This window comes from Ascaphus truei, chromosome 2 (genome assembly GCF_040206685.1).
Source record: "Ascaphus truei isolate aAscTru1 chromosome 2, aAscTru1.hap1, whole genome shotgun sequence".
Taxonomy (NCBI): Eukaryota; Metazoa; Chordata; class Amphibia; order Anura; family Ascaphidae; genus Ascaphus; species Ascaphus truei.
The window spans coordinates 433,063,887-433,087,070 of record NC_134484.1 but is presented as its reverse complement, the minus strand read 5'-3'; the positions used below and the strand labels follow the sequence as shown (position 1 = coordinate 433,087,070).

General features: G+C 47.8%; 1 long non-coding RNA gene across 1 annotated transcript in view; it reads right to left on the bottom strand.

Moving 5' to 3' along the window:
• Nucleotides 1-6,543: 6,543 nt before the first annotated feature.
• The window catches only part of LOC142488787 (uncharacterized), an 89,457-nt gene continuing 72,816 nt past the window's right edge, over nt 6,544-23,184 (bottom strand). The window contains exon 7 of the long non-coding RNA XR_012799660.1: nt 6,544-6,825. This is a non-coding gene — a long non-coding RNA (uncharacterized LOC142488787). The remainder of the gene's footprint in view (nt 6,826-23,184) is intronic.

The following is a 23,184-nucleotide window of genomic DNA, read 5'->3' as shown; positions in this document are numbered from 1 at the left end:
ACGTAATCTCATATCAACACACATCTTTACATTTTCAGGAAAAAAAGTTGGAGCAATATGTGATATGTTGTTCTGTTTCTCATAGTTTTTAATGTAAAATGTAATGTTTCATTTTTAAAAGTCGGTCAGACACAGAACTAAGGCCCAGATCCACACAGATCTGCTATTAACTTAATGATGCATTAACTTAAGGTAATGCCTCATTAAATGCTGATGGGTATCTCCAAAGCTCCATATGGCAGAGATTAGTGTAGTTTTTGTGAAGACAGGACGTTGCATTAGCTATAACAGACATTAGTGATAATCATATGCAAAGAGGCATTCCCCTTTAACGCTGCTATTTAACAATGCGCTAGTTAGGTCACATCTAAAGTTGGAGTTAATCATATTCGGGCCTGCAAGGTATATGAAACCTCAGAAGTCTGCAAAATGTTGCCTACTAATGTGACGTTACCTAATTGGGTAATGTCCGCAAGTTTTCATCAATTTAACCGGTTTCCTCAAAGCTAATGAAATGCAAAATCAAAAGTCATTGGCAAAACTAGCATAGTTACATTATTTGTATGAACCGGAATTATCGTTGCGCGTTAAACAATACACCACATGCGCATTGGAAAAAAATTAACATGCGTTACAATTAACGCACATGCATTCAACCCGTGTTAAGCATGTGCGTTGCCTAACATAACTCCCATGAACACGTGGCAATTTCAAATAAATACATACTGTAATACAAACTGAATTATGCAGCCATATCAGCAAGACCGGTGAAGTGGTGACAAGGTGGGGCAGGCATCTATCTGACTCTGCTGCTGGAACCAGTGCTCAAATTGCTGATGCTGCAAGAATTTGTAGTTTGAAGTTCACAGAGGAGGAACTTGAGGTTCTAATGGAGTGGTCCCTCCAAATTATTAGGGTCTTTGTGGTGATGCACCAGCACCACAGAGAAAGAAAGGATTTAGGGCAGAATCCTCACCCACTTAAATGCCCTGGAGATCACAGTCCACTGGGCTAACATGTTGAAGAAGCACTTGGCAGATACCAAGCGGATGCTATCTGACCATGCGGCCCATGCCACGAAGACAGAAGGTGGATCACCTGCTCACCTTCATCTCACCATTATGGAACATAATCTAGTTTCCTATATATTAGAGAAATGACATATGCATGATCTAAGAAGACAGTTGTGTCCTTGTGAATACAGTACACGAATTTTAGACCTAAATCATTGATTGAAACTCAAAAAAAGTTTCCAAAATGCTAGACTCTCCAACCCTAAATCAAAATAATGTCATCAATGAAATGGTCATAGTATACCAGGCCCGCCCCCAGCTCAGGATTAGCCCAGATTGATTTGAGCTCCCAAAACCTCATAAAGAGTTTAGCATAGCTGGGATTGAACCTGGGCCCATGGCCATTTCACAAATCTGATGATAAAAGAAACCATTAAATTAAAAGTAATTGTGAGATAAAATAAACCTAATAGAATCCAACAGAAATGCTTGTTGAATGTTAGGAAGTCTGACAGTCTCCAAAATATATTGATCAGCTGTAATACCTTCTCATGCTCAATACTCCTGAAGAGAGCTTGCACATCTATAGTAGCCCAACGATAGGTGGATTTCACCTAATCCTCGAGATGTATCATCAACATCTGAGAAACATTGTCTGACAATATGAGGTGCATATGTCATTCCCCTAATATATAAGAAACTAGATTGTGTAGTATTTATATTGTCAGTTTATACATTCCTACTATGTATCTTTTCATTCTATGATTAATAATTTTTAGCAGCCATATTATATCTGGCTTTTTCTCATTGGTAGCTTCATCTTGATTGCTCTAGTATTTTTGTGTATTCTCTTGTGCAATATTTTCTATAAGAGTGCACTTCAGACTTTATGTTCATTTCACCATTTCAGCAATATAAAGTTTATATTCTGTTGTCCTTGCATTGCAACATTCTGGTCAGTGTATTACCTAGTTATCATGTCTCACATTATCTTTGTTACGAATACCACATCAGCTTGTTATCTAATATGCAAATAAGGTATGTTTATTGCCATGTTGGTCTTTTAATAAGTTTCATAGGTTGTATTTACCATCTTGTTGTTTGCACCTTATACTCATTTGCATACTGATATCATTGGCTACCTGTCACTACTTAAGGAATGCACACATTGCAACTTCTATACCCCTGAGGAAGTCACATGACCTGTGACAAAACATGTCAGGACCGTCCCCTTTTCGTGTATGAGTCTGGTGGAAGTTTCAGCCTGTGTCTACCTTGTGGGAAGCAATACCATCTCCCCCTGCTGGCTCCTGCATCATCCCTACATCATTGTGAGCATTCAGGAATGCTTCATCTGCTGCAGGATTAACACCAGTGACTGCTTACTGATACAGATGTTATACAAAACGCGCAAAAGATACACTAAAATAATACAATTGATACAAACGTGATATAGAATCCTGTAGGGGATCAGCTCTCAAAAATTTCTCCCAGTCCGTTTGAATCAGATAGCAAAAAAGGAATGAGGCGCAAACCCACTCAGGAAAAACACTGTGACAAATAAATGAATGTGAACACACACCCTCCCAAACACACTATCTGTCCTTCCAAGTGCAGGAAAAAAACGCCAGATTAGATAGTGAGAAAAAAAAAAAAAAAGAAAGGACATAGTGTAATCCGTTTTAATGCCAACATGCATCAGAAAGCATGAATTGCACTTACAAAACAGGTGATAAATACGAGTGGTGGGTGTTGTTTTCACCAGGACACCCGCACCTCTCAATAACACGATCCAGGGCTCAGCTGCTCCCACAGCATACGGTAATGATATCCTCTTCTCAGCCAGCTGGAATATGGTATAGCGATAGTACCTGCTGGGTTGGGAGGCACTTGCGCACTGCATTCCCCCAAATCTCCAAACGATGCAGGTCCTTCGGAACTACTCACAGTGGCTTAACCACAATTATAGGCTAAAGCAGTAAAATTCAGGGTATTATTGAAAACCCTGCTCTCTGATTGGTTAAAATTACAGGCATTATCCACAGTAATTCCCTGAATTTCAGCAGTGTGCAAAATGCAGTTTTCAATCTGTTTATTTCCAGCCAATCAGCTTTCAGAACAGCTGAGACAGGGCAGGGGATTGGTTTGAATTAAGTAAAAACTCTGAGACATGGCAGGGGATTAGTCAAAAAGTATCAGCCACGGTTTGACTCCTCCCCCTCCCGAGCTGACAGAGATTTTCTGAGCAGATTCAGTTGAATTGGGGAGGGGGGGGGGGGGGGGAGAGAGAGACTGCAAAGAAGTAAGTGTGTTGTGTATAGAGGTGCAGTGTTGTGTGTGTGTGTGTGGAGGGGGGGAGGTATAGAGGTGCTGTGTTGTGTGTAGAGCTGGGGGGGAGAGTGCAAAGTTTAGTAAGTGGCTGCATTTTTTATTGTGGCTGCAGTGTGTGTGTGTTGTGCTGTTCTATGTGTAGCAGCAGTTTGTGTGAGTGTAGAGCTGATGTGTGTGTGTGTGTGTGTGTATAGAGCTACTGTGTGTGTGTGTGTCAGTAGCAGTGTTTATGGGTGTAGCATGTGTGTGTAGCAGCAGAGTTTGTGTGTGTGTAGAGCTGCTGCTGTGTGTGTAGAGGTGCTGTGTAGTGAGTGTAGAGGAGGTGCTGTGTTGTGTGTGGTGTGCTGTGTTGTGTGTGGTGTGCTGTTTTATGTGTGTGTGTGTGTGTGTAGCAGCAGCTTGTGTGTGAGCTGCTGCTGTGTGTGTGTGTGTGTACACAGAGGGGACGGCAGTGTGTGGATATAGATAGCTGCAGTGTAAGCGTATATAGAGGTGGTTTCATGTATTTACCATTTTATTTTAATAAAAAAATATATTTAACTATACAAAAGTGTCTATTATTTATGAAATAAGCCTACATTTAGCCTATAACAGTAATAATCCCCTCAGAACAGGACCTCGGGCCTTCAACTCTTCCAGCCAGGGCATTATTGGCCAGTAATGCCCTGTTCTTCAGGGATTATTACTTAAGTAGCAGAATCACACTGGAGGCAAACATTAACATGCATCAGCTGGTGGGATTCTAGTACGACATCGCTCTTGCCATAATACCCAGGGAATCTTTACAAATATACTGTATGCAGCACGCTGCAAGGGACAGCCACATCGATTTGTCCAGTTTATCTTCCATCATCACATGTCATTTGAACGTTAGAGTGAGTGGGCCAGACGTGAACTTTGATGGATCCCGAGATAAGACAATATAAAACAATTTGAGGCGTGCTATTTTAGATGAACTTGGGAAACAAAATTTAATACAGTGAAAGACACCATTACCATACTTTTATGACATCTGAAGACAGCTTGAGTAATCAGTGATTCAAACTGATGAAAAAATGATTTTTTTAAAATACATACAGTTTTTTTTAATAATAACAAGGCGGGGTGTGTGGAATTGGTTTGTCAGTGTTTAATCCTTGTTTTCATCCTTGATGTGCAGATTGATTCTGTAGGAAGAGTCAAACAACTTGCTCGTGTAGGAACCACATCCATCGACACAGAACATCATTTTTAGGTAATTAAGGTAATGTATGCATTCCATTCAATTTGCATATATCTGTACCATACATGTGCACAAATTCAATGGAATATCTATGAGTGTGCAGGCCCAGCAGTATACCGACACATCAGCACAATTTAATTAGTTAATAGGAGGAAGGGGTGGGTTACATTGAATTTTGGACAATTTAGGATAAAGACACACTAGCACTACTAGCAAAGTACTACGTGAGCCACAAAACTCTATTTGCAAGCAGCGGGTCGCCCACAGTCACAGGGCCACGGCATGCAAAGAAATTACGGCGGATTGCACTTGGTTTATCACGATGATAAAAACAGTAACTCACTGTAGAAATCTGCCTTGCGCTCCAGGTATAGATGGAATGATATAGCAGAGTTGATCCCAGGAGGATCAAAAAGAGCTCCCTCAAAAATAGAGCACTCAATGTTGGAGTACAATGAGTAGACTAACAGTGGTCTAACAGGTAAGTACTGTCGATAGGTCAAAATAAGCCTACCAGATGGAATGAAACAGGATTTGTGTGATCAGTATGAATCAGATGGGGGAGATTAATTGGGGAGCATAATCAAATAGGCGGCATCCAAGGGGAGGAGGTGGGGTAAAGAAAGGGGGCAGTGTAAGTCCTCTATATCTTCAGTTGAAACCCTCTTGTATCCTCCTCCCTCATGTTTCTAGCATCATGTTTTATTATGGTTCTTTTACTATAATCAGTACTTATTGTATTGTTTGATTGTACTATCAATTTCACCTGATTGTGTTTATTTTAATTAGTTAAAGTGTTTGAAGCCTTAAAACCCTTCCTTATCTATAGTACATATCTGTTTTTGGGATTTTTTTTTCTACACTGTTCTAGCCATAGATTCCTTTGTATTGCTGACCTGAAAGCTTTTCCTATGACATAAATTGTTGGTCCAAATAAAAAAGGTATCACCTAATACTGAATAACTCATTTATTCTGCACTATCTATCGCAACTGGACTAACACGGCTATTTCCGTTTTATATATATCTTTCATCACTTGCTTTCAGGAACCTTTTGACACCTCCAGCCATAGAACACATCCACACCGGGGGAAGGACCAGCACAGATCACATTCCAATAGACACTGTTTATAGTATAGCTTTTGCTTGCTTCATTCATTGTAACATCGCCGGAAGAAGAGATCAGTGTATCTCGAAAGCTCGCACAAATAAAAGCATTTCGTTAGCCACAGAACGGTATCATCTATTTATTTTTTGATTATTGAAGCTCAGCTAACACGGTACTGATACCTTTACATGTATATATATATATATATATATATATATATATATATATATATATATATATATATATTAGTCCCCTTGTCCCCTTTAGAAAGAAATGGGTTAGCTCCACCCTCTAGGGGGGAAAGGTTATAAATAATATAGTCAATCATTACTATTGAGGAAAAACTATCAGGGGGCAAGTCACCTGACAGAATCTTTTGATTCTAGTATGTTACACAAAGACCCTCCACCTCCCCTCCCCCCAGGGATAACCAGGCTCCAAAACAATAAATCACCCTGCGTCCATGGCCAGGACAGTCATGGAAAGTCTGGCCTAAAAGGGCAGGTCCCTTCAGCTGCAAAAAGGTACCCTAGTCCACCAGCACTCAAAGTCAGTCTTCTGTCCTCCTGGGGAGCCTATCCCAACATAAGTGTATGCCCCAGTCAACAATACAATGGCATTCTGTTGTCAGGTGAAATTACTACTGTTACTATATTTAGCAGGACAGTTCTGCTTTATTTTGAAGAAAAACGCATAGGTTCCTTTATTACACCAGTACAGCTTAGCCTAAATCCAAGATTAGAAGCTTGGGGTACTACTCAACAGGAGCGCTAATACCCTCATTTAGACTACATGTTGCGTCCAAGGTGGGGCTGGTAAAAAAGACCAAAGGAGAAACATGTTAATTGTTTTTATTAATTTTGAGTCTTTTTGGTACATATTTTATTGTTCTGCAAGAAGTAAGCCAGTTTCCATGTTATTTTCTGTCTTTCTGAGATTGTTTTGCTAAATATTTGTGCGACGTGATCGTGCTGATCGAATCCTAGAGAGTAGAGGTGGCCAAACAGGTGCCTCAACTTTGCCAGCAGGATCCCGCTGAGACCAGCAAATGAGGCAATCGCTGGGAGTCCTGACAGGGATCAAGTTGATGCTGGCGAGATTACCGGGAAGCTTCAGAGAAAGGAGTGCTTCGGATGTCATAGGAGCTACTATCTAAGAGCAGAGATTACAGAAAATTAACTGAAGCTCCTAAAGCTGCCTCTGTGGGGAAGGAAATCAGGCAGAGGTATCGATTACAGCCCACCTCTGGACTATGTTAGACAAAGGGTGATGGTTGACTCAGGAGGGCCTGGAGCTATGGAGGGCATCTCAGCAGTCCTTGCCCCCAAGCTTTTACTGTCACACCTAAGAGGAGATGAATGGCAAGATCAAAGCATACTGGGAGTAGTTGCCAGGTGAGTGTGCTAGGATATCCTGCAGCTAATGGAGGATGACTGTACCTCCTATATTCTCCCGGGTTGTCCATATTAACGAATTTGCCTAAGAACTCTCCAACCAAGCGGTAGGTCCTAAAGGTCTTGGTATCTGTCCCACCTACCTGATGAAGGCGGTGGAGTGAGACCAAATGGAATGGGCTAGGAACAGAGTCCTGGACATTATTGTAGCCACGAATGACGGCAGGGTCACCATGGTGCTAGACCCACATAACCAGGCCTGTTTAACAATCTGGACCAAGACTGGAGATTGGGCTGAAACATCTTTAAAAATTCGGCCCGGGGTTCACTAAATGCATCCTGGGTCCTCTTCTGCTGCACTGATAGCCAAAATTCTGTGATGACGATCATGTGACCAGGCAGGCACTAGGTTCAATTGGTTCACTGCTAGAGAGGGCATGGCTCAAAAAGGTGATGCTGTTTCAGAAGGGGAAGGGGATGTGACTTTGAAAATGGTTGCTATAGGAACAGAAATGCTTGTTACATTAGAATACATTAAACATGTCTTTAAAATTGTTTTTTTTTTAATGCTACAAGTATTTTCTCATAGTACAGAACTGATTTATTGAAAGAAAAAAAAGAACACATGTAGGATATTGCTTGAACTGCAGCTTTAAAGTCCATTAAGGTTAAAGCAGAGATTTACAGGTAATGTTACATTACTTAGGTTAAGCACCAAACCGAGCAATTTTGTAGCTCCCTTTTTTTGCAAGTCCCCTGAAAAAACTCAACCGATTTCAGAGTTTCTATTGGAGTGATGCCAAGACTAACATAACGTCACGTTATTGAAAGTAATTGCAATGTTATCATGGAGAAGAAGTGGCTCAGTGAGTAAAGACACTGACTGGCACTGAGTTCAATTCCTGGTGTCAGCTCCTTGTGACCTTGGGCAAGTCACTTTATCTCCATGTGCCTCAGGCACCAAAAACATAGATTGTAAGCTCCACAGGGCAGGGACTTGTGCCTGCAAAATGTCTCTGTAAAGTGCTACATAAAACTAGCAGCGCTATACAAGATCATATTATTATTATAAGGCAATGCTAATGAAAAATATTGAATCTAGCTTTGTAACCATCTATTGTCATCATAACTCCATGCCTAGGACGTACTTGAAAACGAGCAGTTACTCTCAATGTATTACTTCCCGGTAAAACATTTTTATGCATTTGTAATTAAATATAAATAAATGTTAACTCAGGGAACATAGCGTCTAATCTTGTTTCAATTAACGTTGCATTATGTTCCCTTACTTAATGGAGCTTTGTCAATCTAGATCTTAGTATTTTTATTTTCTGTAACACAGGTATAGTACTGTGCAGGAATAAAACGGTTCACATTGTTAAATATGCTTTTTTCTAATTGTTGTAGAAGCTGCTTTGGTGACTCCAAAAACACACCACCAAGTGTGACCAATTGTGACCAATAAAAGTGAGAATTAAAAAGGTTCCGTTCTCCTGTTCTCTTTTTGTGTGAAGTCATTGCACACAGAAAATAACGTCCATCTTATGAAAGGGTTAAAAAATGTGACGGGTGCAGGCTCATTATACAAGAGTTTGTGATTACCTCATCTGGGAAATATTTCTCTGCAGCAAGCAGCAAAGCTATTTCCTGATACCACCATTCACAATTGTGCCTGAAACCACATGACCTGCTCAGTACTTTGCAATACCATATAAGGTAATGGTGATCTTTTTGTGCATGTTTACCATTCTAGGAAAGGCAAATGCCAAGAAGTTGTCCCCATGGGCCTTTTACAGGCACTGCACATTTTTACAGCAGTTGAAGCAAAATTCCATGTGGTTGTAAATATTGACTCAGTATTATATGCTGCTTACTTCTGCTCAGCAAATAAAGCTGAAGATTAGTAAGCTTAGTAAATGTGATTTGCTTATGCTGTAGATCGTTGATAAGAGCTATTTCTTTTGTGAGCTACTGTAGTTTTGGGAACAAAACAGCCCATTCCTACCTGAATTACTTTTTATTTTATTTTTATATTTTGGCAGAATAGGAAGGGCAAAAGTTTGTTGAATTAAAAACACATCTGAACTAGCAATTCATTTATTTTAGCCCTACAGAAAATGTTTAGTTGCTTTCATCTCATTCCAACATTGGAGGAAATGCTAAGTATGAAACAAATATGTCTGTGGCTAATGCTACAGAGCCGACAGACATTTTTTAAATGTCATTATTTGATGTGTCAGAATGCATACAATGCACATTTTGAAAGCGCTAGTTGACTGATACACCATGCAATGCAAGCAGCCCCACCTTGTTGTGAGCAAAACATTTGTGTCAGCTACACAATAAATAATTGAATATTTAAGGCTAGTGACAGCATTCACATAATGTAGATGGGAGATATAAAAAGGCCACACGTACCAAACGTTCTTACTAAAATGTGTACTTGAAAGGGCCAAAGAAGCAGGTTATTATAATAATGAAAATTATTTACATACTTTAGGGTTCCATATGTTACAATTAATCTACGTCTACAATTAATTTGATGGACAAACACTTACACATTAATTTAAGCGGCTATTCTTCCCTCCCAGCTGCAACCAGTGGGGCATCAACTCATCTACAGTATCTATTTATCTTATACTATATTAGTGAAAGCACTGTATGTTTGCCTGCCTGCCTGCATGCATGCATGCCAGCCTGCCTGCCTGGATGTCCGGTGTCCCTAGGGGAAATCTCATTGGTCCCTTGGTCCGCCCCCGCACACCTCTCATTGGCCTGAGGCGGAGTGACGGGCCAAAGGACACACAGGGGGACACACACACAGGGACACACACACACAGGGACACACACTCTCCCCCGTCAGTTGGACCGCAGCTCACCTTCCACCCCCCCCCCCTCCTCTCCCGGTGCCCCTCCTCTCCCGGTGCCCCTCACTCTCCCGGTGCCCCTCACTCTCTCCCCCCTCCCCACCTCACCCAAATCCCCACGCTCCGCAACATCCCCAGCCGCACCATCACCCTCACCGTGCGCCGCGGAGGAAGCGCGGCCCTGCTGCTCAGCAGCAAACTCCAGGCTCTTCCCCCCTCACGGCGCGGCCCTCCTGCTCTCCCCCTCACGTGCGCCGCTACCGGAGAGGGGAAGCGGCGCGGGACTCCCCATCACGTGCGCCGATACCGGAGAGGGGAAGCGTCGCGGGACTCCCCATCACGTGCGCCGCTACTGGAGAGGGGAAGCGGCGCGGGACTCCCCATCACGTGCGCCGCTACCGGAGAGGGGAAGCGCGGCGCGGGACTCCCCCTCACGTGCGCCGCTACCGGAGAGGGGAAGCGCGGCGCGGGACTCCCCCTCACGTGCGCCGCTACCGGAGAGGGGAAGCGCGGCGCGGGACTCCCCATCACGTGTGACGCTACCGGAGAGGGGAAGCGCGGCGCGGGACACCTGCCACTCTTGCCCCCCCCCAGCTTCCCGAACTCACCTCCTGCCCCAGCCAGATGCCACGGGGTCAAGGTAAGTCACACACCGTCTCCCACCCACGCACCCACCCAGTCACTTTCACCCACTCAGTCACCCACTCAGTCACTCACTCAGTCACCCACCCACTCAGTCACCCACCCACTCAGTCACCCACCCACTCAGTCACCCACCCACCCACTCACTTAGTCACCCAAAAAATCACTTAGTCACCCACCCACTCACTCAGTCACCCACCCACTCAGTCACCCACCCACTCACTCAGTCACCCACCCACTCACTCAGTCACCCACTCAGTCACCCACCCACACACCCACCCAGTCACCCACTCAGTCACCCACACACCCACCCAGTCACCCACCCAGTCACTTTCACCCAGTCACCCACTTTCACCCAGTCACCCACCCACCCACTCAGTCACCCACCCACTCAGTCACCCACTCACTCAGTCACCCACTCACTCAGTCACCCACTCAGTCACCCACCCACACACCCACCCAGTCACCCACCCAGTCACCCACTTTCACCCAGTCACCCACCCACTCAGTCACCCACCCACTCAGTCACCCACCCATTCAGTCACCCAGTCACCCATTCAGTCAGTCACCCATTCAGTCAGTCACCCAGTCACCCACCCATTCAGTCAGTCAGTCACCCACTCACCCACCCAGTCACCCACTCACCCACCCAGTCAGTCACCCACTCACCCACCCAGTCAGTCACCCACTCACCCACCCAGTCAGTCACCCACTCACCCACCCAGTCAGTCACCCACTCACCCACCCAGTCAGTCACCCACTCACCCACCCAGTCACCCACTCACCCACCCAGTCAGTCACTCACCCACCCAGTCAGTCACCCACCCACCCAGTCACCCATTCACCCACCCAGTCAGTCTCCCACTCACCCACCCAGTCAGTCTCCCACTCACCCACCCAGTCAGTCTCCCACTCACCCACCCACCGACCCAACTCACCCACCCAACCACCGACCCAAAGTCACCCACTGACCCAAAGTCACCCACCCACTGACCCAAAGTCAAACCGACCCAAAGTCACCCACCCACCGACCCAAAGTCACACACCCACCGACCCAAAGTCACACACCCACCGACCCAAAGTCAAACCGACCCAAAGTCACCCACCCACCGACCCAAAGTCACCCACCCACCGACCCAAAGTCAAACCGACCCAAAGTCACCCACCCACTCAGTCACCCACCCACTCAGTCAAGTGTCACACACCCACCCAGTCACCCACACACTCAGTCAACTCAGTCACCCACCTAGCTGTCAAGGGGGGGGGGGAAGCCTAACCCTGTCGTACGCCCCCCCAAAATTATATCCCGGGCAACGCCGGGTCTCTCAGCTAGTTTATATATAAAAAAAAATTACCAGGAAGTAATACAATGAGAGTTACTTCTCATTTTCAAGTATGAAGTGCAGATAAGAAGATTAACCTTAAGGTTTTCTGGCTACCAGTCTGCCCTCGCTGGCAGTAAGCCCTGGTAAGAGCAGGCCTGCCAGTAGTAATCATGGATTTTCCTCACTCCCTACAGTACTCTTGAGTGACAGGGGGACGAGGTGGAACTAGGCCTGAGCATATCCAATCCTGGCTGTACTTAAGGTTGATTGCCGCCCAATTCAGTAGTGCCTCCCCCCACTTGAGAGAGGCAGGCACACAGCAAGGAGCCTAAGCATTGGGCCTTCTCTGTTCCTCTTCCCCTCTGGGGAGAGTGAGTGTGAACCTAACCTCTGCCTCCGCTAGAGGGGCAAGGACAGCTGTGGGGACCCTTGACCCGTAGTGATTATCCAGGGACAATCCTACAGCTGGGTAGCCAACTCAGAGACTGTAATTGGGCAGGCCACTGCTGTGTTGTGAATGCTGACACAATAAAGCCGTTCCTGTTTATGTACCTCCAACCTGGTATGTGATCTTACTGGGAGGAGAGGGTGTATTTCTACTGTAGGAGATTGCCTCCATTCATCTGGAGCCTACGGCAGATTGAGGCGCTGCACTGCTAAAGAACCATGTGGGGTATGTACCCAAGAAACCTGTCCTGTGTCCCTACAACCATTGGCAGATATCTCAGCCCTCCTGCTTACCAACAGGTAGCATGCTCTACACATGAAGTAATGGCCCAATGTCCCACAGGGTGGGGGAAACACATTTGGAGGCGCTGCTGAGATACTGCTCAACAGGACAGTTTTCAGCGACGCAAGGCTGGAAGTAACAAGGTACGCTTCCAGAGCAAGGGCTGAAACTGAAGGAGGGAGGCTAGGTGTAGCGTCCGGGGGACCGTCCCCAGTCACGGAACTATGCTTAGACTGCCCTATTGGATGAATGGTCTGGAGACAAAAGGCTATTGCTGTTCTAAGTCCACCTGCGACTGATGATGTTCAGGGTGTCTGGAGGGGATCTAGTTGCCGATGGCCAGGATCACCTGAAGGAGACTGGGGGATCAGGGCAGATGGGGTGGCATTAGGTACTGCTAGGGAGTGTCTCAGGAGGGGTGCCTGACGTACTAGTTGCCGAGACCCCTCTGCTGGATGAGCGCCCAGAGTACTAGTAGCCGTAGCCAAACTGTGGAACCACAGAGTGCTTGTGATGGACTGTGAACGAGTGCAGCGTAGTGGAAAGAGCTTTGCTAGCCTGGGGTATAACCTTCTCTCAGTAGACCACCAACCATGTGCTGTGGAGGCCTACGAGGAACGGATTCCTGTCGGAATCACGACTCCCGCGGGGTCAGAGAAAGAACTGTTCTCAAAATGGAGGTTCCCCTGCCCGGGAACGCCCTACGTGAGTGGTACTATCTAAAATAAAATGGCAGTTCCCCCGAGAATTTGGAACCGCGTGTACATTTTGCAGGACAGTTGAACTCTTTATTCATGCAAAGTTCAGCAAGGGTCTGGCGTGAAAGCCGGGACCCCACCCAAGCAATGTGACCGGCTCAGCCAGGAGCCAAAGTCACGCCCTGTTCCTGAGTGCCCCTCCCCTAGTCTCCACCAGAGGGAGGAGGCACGGTAACAGCCAATGCCGAACGATTCCAAGGACAAAGGAGGAGCCGGATGTGGCCGACCGCACCTTCAGTTCTTCGGAGCCTGACAAGAGAGAGTAGCTATACTGTTAGTACTCTTGTGCCCGGGCCTACAAAGAGACTTAACCATGTCCAGCGAGCTGAAGTTCACATAGTACCGTCTGCCAGGAGGTCTCCTGGTAGTGAAGCTGGAAGGGAAGAGGTACCTGAGATGCCTCTGCCCCAAGTGCGATTTTCTAGGCGGCGACCTGGTTTGGGGTGCCAAGTGTGCCCAATGCGGAGCCAGATTCCTAAAGACCACGCTGCTGCGGCCTACGATGTTCGCAGACATAATGCGCCAATCCTAAAATGTAGGCGGTTGATGCTGCTGCTACATCATCTACCTCAACTATGGAAGTTCCTGAGGGCCTGTGTGCCCAAGAGGATATTCCAGGGGGTTAGTGCACCGCGATGATCGCAGAACGAGCTGAGATGGTTCTAGACCCGGTCCCCGCATAGGAACCAGAATCAGTGAATCAGAATCAGTGAATCGGAACCAACGTCAGAGCAACCGGGTAAGGTGACTACATGGGGTGACGAGGAACCGCTGTTGCAAGAGGTGCAGGTGCCAGAACAGGCCCTGCTGATTGCCCCTGATGACTCAGAAATGATCCGGTGCCTCTCCCCTACGGATGTGTCCCTAACTTTGTCCAGTATCAGTAGCTGTCGGTCGTCCATGGTGTTTCGACTGATACTGGATGCCCAGACTGAGGTGACAGACGACCCGACCCTTCTAAGCAGTTCTGACCGACGACTAAGTCTGACCCCGATGACGGCGACCATGAGACCTGAGAAGCGGGGGAGCATCCCATTCGTGGAGGTGCCCAGCGACCTAACAGGGATTCAACAGCGCCCATGGAGACTTCCGGTGTGGAGGTACCTTCCGGTGTTGAGGCGCACATGGAAACAGAGGATGATGATGACGAAGACACGCCCGTCCAAAGACCAGATGTCGACGCACTGCCGGTGCGGAACCTGGAGCTGTACCAGGATCTCGAGATACCAGCCAGTGATGATGTCACTCCAAGAGTGACCGTTGGGGCAGATGAAGGACAGTCGATTCTCGGTCCGGTGAGTACCGCTCCACCTCTCATAAAAGGGCTGCCTTTATGAACTCCCTTCAGGAACACTTAGCCTACAAGAAAGCTCAGCCTCCCGTGTGCCCTGAGGTACACATCCCCGATTTGTTTGACCTGGTCTCTGGACTATTTCATGGCCCATAGGACTATGCCCAAGATCGTGAAAGAGCCTCACGTAGTCAGCGTGGCGCTGGTTTCTAGTCAGGGTGGGTCCAATGTTAAGGACTCTGACCGAGACTTTAAGGCCCCATACCCATCGACTAGTGCCACTCCTTCCGTGAGCTCTACAGTAAAGAGTGTATTTACTGACCGTCGTCAAACTGGTATTCCACCAGGAGAAGCAGAGCGAGCTTCTCGGGAATACTATTCTAAAAAGAGGGCTCAGTGGGCTGCACAGACACTGAAACCTTCCGGTGACTGGAAAGATTGGGTCTGTGGTGAAAAGTATCCTATTGATGATGAAGATGATGACGTGACATGTTGTGTTACTTCTGGGGGTAGTTATTATGCAATGTCTGTAACCGCTGATATGTCAGGTTTTTCGTCCCACACTACTTCTGGGGTGGGATCTGTTAAAGAGGCACCTACTAAGCCCTTGCCCTGGTTGCACCCTAGCTTTCAGGGGTATGTGCCATATATGCACCACACTCGATTCCTACTAGAAGTAGGTGATGTGGTGGATTATTGGTGGGAAGAAGGGGAGTTCAGCCCTGAAGAGACCGCTAAAGCTATGAGGCGTAGGGAGTACGAAATCAGAATAGGGATAGTGCAGCACAAGGGGGTAATCTTTATGTATTGCAAGCCACCCGTACAAGAGCCTTTATACTGGGTCCTGCCAGGTCAGGCTGAAGGTTGCAAGCTAACAAAAATAATCAGAGCTGAAAGACACGTAGTGCAGTGATACAGGCAGTCTAATGGTTTTGAGTACCCATATGTGCCAGAGCCTATCATGCGGGAGATTGATGAGTCCCGCAAAAAATGGCTGATTGAGGTGACCAGGGCCTCCGTAATTACGCATAGTAGGAGCACATTTCATCATGAGGAGGAAAGGGTGGCCTACCCAGTAAATGTGTGGAAGGTAGGGAGATCCATCTACATGGACTGGGTGGAATACGTGTCTGAGCGGCACCCTAAGGCCTCGGCCAAGCTCCCCGCTGGCGTGCTGTGGCGCGCTGAGGCTCAGGGAAAGCGGGTGCTTTCCCTGGCCTTGCGGGTGCTTTCCCTGCGTGCCGTCAGGGGGCGGGCCGGGGGCGGGCCAGTGACGTCACGGAGTTGGTTCGCCCTCGATGGGCGAACCGCTCACGTGACTGGCCCTGCGCTCCGGCAAGCGGGGAAATTTTACATTTCCCTAAGACCCAACTAAAGCTGCTATAATTGCGGCTGTACGGGCTAAGTGCTGAGCGGTAGCGCGCCTCAGCGCGCCTCCGCCAGCAAGCAAGTACCTTGGCCGAGGCCTAAGAGGGTGTTTTCAGTAACAGTGCCCGACAGTACTTGGGCACTAGTCAGCAAACCAGACCCTGAGCATTATTATTGAATAATAGGTTCTCTATGTTGGGAGGGACCTGGGTTAATTACGGAATGCTGAGACTAATATGTTAGGTACTGTGTATGCAGATAGTATGTATCATGTAACTGTTATGACTGTCATACTACTGTTACCTATTAATTTCTCCTGTTATGTTAGGTTACACATCTGAAGGATGTATCCGCAAATTTTGCTCCCAGTGCGGACATGGGAGTTCCACCAGAGGGAGAGTGTAGCCAGAACAGGTTTTCTGGCTACCAGTCTGCCCTCACTGGCAATAAGCCCTGGTAAGAGCAGGCCTGCCAGTAGTAATCATGGGTTTTCCCCACTCCCTGCGGTACTCTTGAGTGACAGGGGGGGAGGTAGTACTAGGCCTGAGCATATCCAATCCTGGATCAGACCATGTGCCCCCCTCCTGGCTGTACTTAAGGATGATTGCCGCCCAAAATTCAGTAGTGCCGCTCTTCACTTGAGAGAGGCAGGTCACACAGCAAGGAGCGTAAGCATTTGGGCCTTCTCTGTTCATATATATATGAAGGAAAAGAGAGAAATCAGTGCCAAATATCTCAGCGAGAAAATTGTGAAGCTAATACTTAATCAAACCACTTCAATGTGATGTGTATATTCATGTGATTAAAACTCAAGATAAAGAATGTGTAAATGTATGTGTCAAATATAAGAACAAAATGATATTCTAAATAGTGAAACAATAATAAATATATACTTAAGTGAACATGTTTTGACACTACCCACAATCAATAACATATAAAGTGTTGAAAGGATAAAACAAAGTGACATATATAATGTGCAACAAAGAAAAACAGTTACTCGGCCTCAAATAAAAGATGAGAGTCCAAAGCAATAAACATCCAAATAATAATTAAATTCAACCCAAATTCACAAGAATGGGGACAAGGCAGATTCTTCATTGGACCAACCAACTCCACAAGCTGTGCAGTCCAGGTAGGTGGTAATTAAAGCAGATTTTGAACCGGATCAAGTGCTGCTACGCTGTTCGACGTTCAGAGTTGTAAAACTGCCAGACTTCTGTGATCCGGTTCACCTCCTCAGGGGTCACAACAGACAACACCAAGCTAGCAACACTCTGACTGGGACTGGCCCCAGTGCGACTTCAGCAGGGCAGCCTACAAGTTTCGTCCTCACAAGGACAGCCCGGGTTAATAAACAGTATATATAATTTTTCAATATATATTTTTGGATAAGTTTAATACCTCTTTCATAGATAGAATTTTTGTATTGTTGAATTTGTTTTGATTATTGTCAATGTTTTGTATCTTTGTATAATTGACCCAATAATCAGATTGCAGTAGTGGATAATATATATATAGTGTCACATTCTTTGTGAAACGTGTACGGATTGTTTCTGAGATGTTGCTATTTCAACGTTTTGAGTTTGGATTGCTGAGGCTGTGGTGGTGATTGCTTATAAATGCCATTGTACACACGGGACTCCCGGTTTCTGTCTGTTTTATCCCAAGTTTTAATACTAAATTGTACGTGTGGATATTGTGGAAATGCAATCAATTCAGGAATGACACTGTGGCTTTTGTTTCAATGAACCGAAAAACTTGTTTGATGCACTGCGCTAATTTTGCTCCAAAATACCATCATATTGACCAAACTTGTTACTCCAGTTTCTTACATAATTTTTAAGTAATAAACCTAATAAACCTAATGTCGCCACTTACCTGACAGATTTTTCGGCGACTAAAAGAAGAAAAGGGATAAACAGAGGCACACAACACTGCCTAACTCCTCCTTTTGACACATAAAAAAAAAGCTGATACATATGTAACGGCTGGACCCCCCTTGTCTGACCCACCCAATCTCACATTGGCCCGTGTGGTCTAACCGGTCCCCATTACAAGGTCGTGTGTGGTGGTGCACCTGAAAGTAACAGGACTCCTGAGTCTCCCGCTTGGTGTTATAAGAGGATATCATCAGGACAGGTAGCTGAGGTAGTGGTTACGAGTCCAACTTACTTTTTGTGCAGCGCCTCCACCTCATCAGGATCTATGCTTCCGCAGGGAGATTGTCCTGGTGAGGAACACCTTCTCGGTGGTGACTGCCACTGCAGAGTAATCTCACACTCACACAGCGGGAATATCTTTGAACACGACATCTTTATTGTAGGTTGGGATGTAGCAGACTGCCCCATGCAGCTGCTGGCTCTAGCCGCACATCTTTCCGTGCTGTCCCTTTGCCAGGTACGCCCTCCTGTATTGAAGTGGGATTCCCTTTCTCCTAGGGAGATCACCACTGCGCCAGGTCCCTGGACACAGTGTGGCTTAGACAGACTTGATTGGTCACTCTGCTACCGCTAGTTACAGCACTAGGGTCACAAAAGTATTCCTCCAATCCTTTATGCCGTAGCATACATTTTACCAGCTGCTTCACACAACTGCTGGCTAACCCCTTGCAACTGACAGTGCTGTGCCCTTTATACCTCAGGGGGCAGGCGCATCTCTGATGTCACTATCCAGGGACTCAGAGCATACAGCCACTCCCTTCCTTACACAGGGCACCACACCAGGGTGTGAGGGAAAACCTCCATAACTACTGTTGGCAGGCCTGTACTTACCAGGACTTACTGCCAACAGGGAAGATGTACGCAGTCATTATTATGCATGGCTACATACTCCCCCTGGTTAATACCCACCGTCCCGGCTGGGACCTAAATTTGGTGTACCTTGCGCCAGGAAACACTGCAAAAGTACACACAAATAACATGGCAAACATCATCACATTAACATAATAATGCAAGCCCATCTCACTCACTGACCAGCAGGGAGCGCTAACGAAAAAGCAGACCACTCTAATTTGGCACTCAATAGTAATGTCGAGGATCTGGCTTCTTCACCTCCCGCCCCGCGGCATCATGCACAGTCACACTGTATTCCCGTGGTATCCCTCGCTCATTGCAATACACCACTTTGTGCATGTACACACTGCGTCCTATCTTCCAGACCCACATAAGTTGAGCTACCCTCTGCTCGGCCTGAATTCCTTTAATGGCTCCCCCTTTTTCTACGATATAGTGCTGGATATCGTTTTTAAGCCATCTCTCCCTATTCTCCTCTATCTCTCTCATTAGAGGTTCCGGAACATACGGGTAATCAAGCCCATGCGACCTTCTGTATTTTGCCGCAATAGCCCGTTCAGCTCGGCAAGCCCTGGTCAACTTACTTTCACCAGCCGCCCCGGGCAGCACCCATGACAGGGGCTCATCGGTCTCTACCGGGTCATCCAACCCTGCGGACCCCTTTGGGATAATAAGGCCTGCCTGGATGCGATCCCACCTTACCCTTAGGGCCCTAAGGTATGCCTCGTCATCAAAGTCACCGGCAGCCCACCAGTGATCAACCACCCCCTCCCTTTCTAGGATAAATCGGGTGCGGTCGAACCAAGCAACATACCCCTCGTACAACGGGGCCCACCACCTAGTCTCCTTCCGTTCTTCGGAGCTAGGTTCTATAGACTCCTCTATCGACTCCTCATCAGGCCCACCCGAAGATACCCCGGACGTACCCTCAGATCGCTCAACAACTCCTTTGTACAGTGCGGTGTTTCTAACGGTAATGCTTAGCACACTAGGGCAATCACTGGATACCGACACTTGTCGGGACATCCTCCCTCCTCCCTCCGACCCATCATCCGAAGTTCCCCAGTCCAGGCTTCCAGTCCGATCCTCGGAAGGACCCCGTGACTCCCCGGACAACCCTAAGCTAGAACTGGACCCGAATGAAATAGTGACGGGGACAGGGGCTTTAGCTAGGGCCTTGGGGCTAAGCTTGGGTGTTGACGGGGTTTGGGGACGGGACCGAACCGTAGGTATAGGCAGGGTTACGACCTGCTCCCCAGCAATACCTGTCTCGGCTTCGGCACAAAGTCTCTCTTTCTCACCGGCAGTTGGGCTCTTCACTCTCCGACTCGAGCGCCCATTCCGTCTGGCAGTAGGTGAACGACTTCCGCTGCTCGACCGCAGAGGCGCGATCATCTCCCACTCGATGCCGCTCTGGTCATCCGGAATCACCTCCGCACACGCACGTGCTGCGACGCCATCTTGGGTTGGATCCCCAATCGGGATCTCTTCCTCCACGAGGACATCCGGCAACGCCCGTCTGCTGCGCGATCCAGTCTGGCTCTGGACTCGCTCTTCTTTCTCCTCCACCCCCTGGGTCTGCGACAGGCACTGTGTCATCTTAGTACCTCGCAGGGTCGGGGTGGATCGACCTCCTTCCGATCCACTAGTCACCACGGCAGTGGGACTCCGGCGATCGGGTGGTCGCTGTACTGGAGACACTCTGCTCCGCGTCTCTACACCACGGGGAATGGCATCTCTCCATGGCGTACCAATAGTATGATAGTCTCTCTTTATGACCATCTTACTCGACAGCCTAGCACACTCCTCGTCCGAGGATTCTAACTTGCCATTCGGCCGAGGCATCCCAGTAGGGGACCGGCGATTGGCTCCTCGGTGATCACCTCTCCGATGGCTGGGCCTCTCCGTCGGGAGCACCGAACCTGACTCTGACTCCGCGGGACCTGCACTCTCATTCCATAGTGCTCCCGGCTGTTCGTCGATCGGCATCGGGACATTTCCTACTACTCCCACAGCTTGTACCGGTACAAAAGTGGTCATGGGCCACATGTACTGCAGTCCACAGTGGGGGCATCGGGCCTCGCTGCCCACGGCTCCGCCCGGCAGTCTGCACTGCAGGCAAAGACACGCCACAGTCTCCACACCCTCTACCCGGATGATCAGGAAGCCTCCTGGAGCCGAGTAGGGATGAGTAGAGATCGACGGACTCTGGTCCACTTTATAAGCAACTGCAGCCATATTCACCAGCGGAGGCACTCGTTTCAGAGGTCTGTACTGGTCAATGGCTCTTCGCAACTGAAGGGCAGGGGCGGGTTTGGCAACCCCTCCTCCTTCTTTCTCCATCGATATCCGGTGGAACTGCAAACCACTCCCCCTGGTTGAAACTAGGGGGATGTCTCGTAGACTTGTAGGCTGACCCAGCACTGGGGCTGAGTGAGTCATAGTCCATGAGGGCGCAGCTCCAGCTTTCGCGCCAAACTCCCCATCGGGGTGGAGTTTTCTCGTTGGCGCCAATCCTGGCCAACAATTAGCAAACTGCAAAGTTGCAAGATTTTCTGCAGCATGCCCACACGGTGTCCCGGGAACGCGGGAACCGCCATCTTGGTAAATATTGTCCTTTTTCCCATTGGAGGTAGCGTCTGGCTGTTTGTTAATTGGGGTATAACAAAGTCCATTTCGTTCCTCCCATCGGATAACACTGTCATGCTCATTATTCTCAGGGGTATCATCCCAAGAACAAAAACATGATAAACACGGCGCAGCCACGGCTTTCACGCCATTCCACAACAAACTCACAAAAGTCTCTTCTGTAGCTTGTTCTTCACCCACGCACAGTTCATATGCGTGTTCTTCCTCTGACCGCAATCCTGGACCTTCTACTCTATGCAGATCCTCCATTCTTGCGGTTCTCTCTCCCCGCCATCCTGGACCTTCTACTCTGTGCAGATCCTCCATTCTGACGGTTCTCTCTCCCTGCCATCCTGGACCTTCTGCTCTGTGCAGATCCTCCATTCTGACAGGTCTCTCTTGATCGTTGAACACGGGGTTCTTGTACATGGAGCTCCGCTCTGCGGGGCAGCTACCACATCCGTACAATAAACATGCCTTGTGCACCACCTTGTGTACCTAACGTAGATCTGACTCGTGTTTGCACTACCTCAGGCTAGGCTCACTCTTTCTGTGTCTACTGTAACACGTTCCTCCAGTCTGTGCTCCTTGGTAAATGATCTGGAATGGAGACTAGAGTACTCTGGCTCTTCCATGCAGTACTTTGGGCGTCGACCTACTTTTGGCTAGCCTAGTGCGGACCCTTCCAGAATTCCTGCCCTAAGTTACCAGTTTACCCCTTCAGGCGTCCCCCGCTAGCGCTACCTCAAGGCGACTAGAACAGCAATAGCCTCCCGCTCCAGACTCACTAACCCCTAGCAGGATCCCAAGGCGTCTTTGCGGCATGCAGCTCCAGCATCTCCCCGACTACCCCTGGTTCCGTCCCACGCAGCACAAACTGGCATCAGACACTCTCTCTGTTTCCTAGCGTGTGCCTAGCAAAAGCCTGTCCTGTTAACAGGTATCTCAGCAGCGCCTCCAAATGTAACGGCTGGACCCCCCTTGTCTGACCCACCAAATCTCACATTGGCCCGTGTGGTCTAACCGGTCCCCATTACAAGGTCGTGTGTGGTGGTGCACCTGCAAGTAACAGGACTCCTGAGTCTCCCGCTTGGTGTTATAAGAGGATATCATCAGGACAGGTAGCTGAGGCAGTGGTTACGAGTCCAACTTACTTTTTGTGCAGCACCTCCACCTCATCAGGATCTATGCTTCCGCAGGGAGATTGTCCTGGTGAGGAACTCCTTCTCGGTGGTGACTGCCACTGCAGAGTAATCTCACACTCACACAGCGGGAATATCTTTGAACACGACATCTTTATTGTAGGTTGGGATGTAGCAGACTGCCCCATGCAGCTGCCGGCTCTAGCCGCACATCTTTCCGTGCTGTCCCTTTGCCAGGTACGCCCTCCCGTATTGAAGTGGGATTCCCTTTCTCCTAGGGAGATCACCACTGCGCCAGGTCCCTGGACACAGTGTGGCTTAGACAGACTTGATTGGTCACTCTGCTACCGCTAGTTACAGCACTAGGGTCACAAAAGTATTCCTCCAATCCTTTATGCCGTAGCATACATTTTACCAGCTGCTTCACACAACTGCTGGCTAACCCCTTGCAACTGACAGTGCTGTGCCCTTTATACCTCAGGGGGCAGGCGCATCTCTGATGTCACTATCCAGGGACTCAGAGCATACAGCCACTCCCTTCCTTACACAGGGCACCACACCAGGGTGTGAGGGA